General features: G+C 41.0%; 1 pseudogene; it reads right to left on the reverse strand.

The window, feature by feature from the left end:
• Nucleotides 1–290: 290 nt before the first annotated feature.
• Nucleotides 291–390, reverse strand: LOC127109449 (uncharacterized; annotated as a pseudogene).
• Nucleotides 391–3,422: the final 3,032 nt, after the last annotated feature.

Consider the following 3,422-nt stretch of genomic DNA (forward strand, 5'->3'; position numbering starts at 1 on the left):
CTTCGAACTTAAACCTTCGCTGTTGCAGGCGGTGCAACAGAACCAATTCTCTGGAAATCCTACCGAGGATCCAAACCTTCATTTATCCGTATTTGTCCAATACGCTGATACTGTTAAAGCTAATGGTGTCACTTCACAGGCAATTCGACTTCGTCTTTTTCCTTTCTCATTAAGAGATAGCGCTAGAAGATGGCTTCAATCTCTCCCTTCCAACTCAGTCACCACATGGAACGAGTTGAAGAAAGTTTTTCTTGCCCGATACTTTCCGCCAAGCAAAACAGCTATGTTAAGAGCCCAGATAAACGGATTTAAACAGAAAGACAACGAGTCTCTTTTCGAAGCATGGGAAAGATATAAAGACATGATGAGACTTTGCCCACACCACGGTTTGGAAGACTGGTTAGTAATTCACACATTTTATAATGGTCTCTTATACAACACAAGGTTAACAATAGACGCCGCTGCAGGTGGTGCATTAATGAACAAACCTTATGCTGATGCTTACCAGCTTATCGAGAGCATGGCCCAAAACCACTATCAGTGGGGAACCAAACGAACAACGGTGGAAAAACCTCAAACGAAAACTGGCATGTACGAGATAAGTAACCTTGATCACGTTAACGCAAAAGTGGATGCTTTGGTCCAGAAAATTGAAAGTTTAAACGTATCACCTCCAGCCGCCGTGGTTGCTATAACTCAGAATTGCGAGGTCTGTGGAATCCAAGGCCACACTCCTACGGACTGTCAACTCTTGACAGGAATCCAAGCAGAGCAAGTAAACTATGCTCAAGGAAGCCCCTATTCGAACACCTATAACTCAAATTGGAAGAACCATCCAAACTTTTCATATAAGAGCAATAACGCTTTGTACGCACCTGGACAGTCTCCAAATCAAGCCCCAGCTATACCTCCGGGATATCAGAAACCGAACCCATCCATGCCTAACAATAACGCCCCTAGGAAATCCAACTTGGAAATCATGATGGAAAACTTTATAGCTTCCCAACAACAAACCAATAAAGATTTCCTAAACCAGAATGTACACACTGGCGAACAACTTAAACAACTAGCAAGCAAAGTAGATGCCTTGGCTACCCATAACAAAATGCTGGAAACACAAATATCACAAGTAGCCCAACAACAAGCACCTACTGCTGCCCCAACTGGTACATTCCCTGGACAGCCCCAACCTAACCCGAGAAGCCACGCTCATGCAATTATATTAAGAAGTGGAACGGAAGTGGAAGGACCGTCTGATCCAAGGATAGAAAACCAAAACCTTAAGAAATCAACTGAGGAAAGTGAACCTAAGGAAAAGGAAGAGAGTAATAAGGAAACCCTAGAAAAGAAGGAACCTTATGTACCTCCACCACCTTACAAACCACCTATACCTTACCCTCAAAGGCTTGTTAAAACCAAAGATGCGGGCCAATTTAGAAAATTTGTTGATCTCCTTAAACAATTAAACGTTACAATTCCGTTCACCGAAGCTATTACGCAGATGCCCTCATATGCTAAATTCTTAAAAGAAATCCTTTCTAATAAGAGGAAACTTGAGGATAGCGAAACCGTTACACTCCCTGCCGAATGTAGCGCTATAATCCAAAACATGCCCCCTAAACTCAAGGATCCAGGTAGTTTCTCTATACCCTGTCACATAGGAAAATTTGTCATCGACAAAGCCTTATGCGATTTAGGAGCCGGAATTAGCGTTATGCCTCTATCCATATGTAAGAAACTGGAAATGGGAGAATTAAGACCAACCAAAATGTCTGTGCAACTAGCAGATCGTTCCATCAAATATCCTGTAGGAATCCTTGAAAACGTTCCCGTACGCATAGGTCAATTCTACATTCCCACTGATTTTACAATTATGGACATTAGAGAAGATGATATTACACCCATTATACTGGGAAGACCATTCTTAGCAACTGCCGGTGCAATCATAGACGTAAAACGAGGACGACTCACCTTCGAAGTAGGTGAAGAGAAAATTGAATTCATTCTTTCCCAATTCTTGAAAGCACCTGCAATAGAAGATACATGTTACTTCATGGATATCATCGATGAATGCATAAAAGAAGCAGAGCTAGAAGAAGACAAATCATCTGATTGCCTTGTAGAAGACAGATCTAACCAATGTTTGGCAATAACACCGGATCCTACGCAATGTCTTAACAAACCAACCCCTGACCTGAAAACACTTCCCAAAAATCTGAGATATGAATTCCTAGACTTAGAACTTGAATGACCTGTGATAGTTAATGCAGACCTAGGAAGACTCGAAACAGAAAAACTCCTACATATCTTAAGGAAGTATCCAACCGCACTAGGGTACCACATCACCGATCTTAAAGGAATAAGTCCTTCTATTTGTATGCACCGCATCATGTTAGAAGAAGACTGTAAAACCTCTAGGGAACACCAGAGAAGACTAAATCCGATCCTGAGTGAGGTAGTAAAGAAGGAAATAACCAAGTTATTGGAAGCAGGTATTATATATCCTATATCTAATAGCAAATGGGTTAGTCCTGTGCACGTTGTACCAAAGAAAGGAGGCATAACCGTTATTGAAAACGAAAAAGGGGAAACTATAACTAAACGAATCGAATCAGGATGGAGAATGTGCATTGATTATAGGAAACTAAACAAAGCAACCCGAAAAGATCATTTCCCTTTACCATTCATTGACCAAATGTTAGAACGATTAGCAAAACATTCACATTTCTGTTATCTAGACGGTTATTCAGGCTTCTTTCAAATACCAATTCACCCTGATGACCAAGAAAAGACAACGTTCACGTGCCCTTTTGGTACCTTCGCTTATAGACGAATGCCGTTTGGTCTGTGTAATGCCCCTGCAACCTTTCAAAGATGCATGATGGCAATTTTCGCCGACTTTCTCGAAAACATCATGGAAGTATTTATGGATGACTTTTCTGTATACGGACAAAGTTTCGAAGAATGCCTTGAAAACCTGGAAAGAGTTCTTGAGCGATGTGTAAAAGTAAACTTAGTACTTAATTGGGAAAAGTGCCACTTTATGGTACAAGAAGGAATTGTTTTAGGACACATCATCTCGAACAGAGGAATTGAAGTAGACAAAGCCAAAATAGAGGTAATCGAAAATCTTCAACCCCCAAGAACCGTGAGAGAAGTACGAAGCTTTTTAGGACACGCCGGTTTTTACCGACGATTCATCAAAGACTTCTCTAAGATAACTAAACCTTTAACCGGACTGTTGATGAAAGATGCCGAATTCATATTCGACGATAATTGTTTAAAAGCATTTCAAACGCTTAAGCAAGCATTGATCTCCGCACCCATAATGCAGACACCAGACTGGAATGAACCATTCGAAATAATGTGCGATGCCAGCGATTATGCTGTAGGTGCTGTTTTAGGACAACGAAAGGATAAAA

This window comes from Lathyrus oleraceus, chromosome 7 (genome assembly GCF_024323335.1).
Source record: "Lathyrus oleraceus cultivar Zhongwan6 chromosome 7, CAAS_Psat_ZW6_1.0, whole genome shotgun sequence".
In the NCBI taxonomy this organism is placed as follows: domain Eukaryota; kingdom Viridiplantae; phylum Streptophyta; class Magnoliopsida; order Fabales; family Fabaceae; genus Lathyrus; species Lathyrus oleraceus.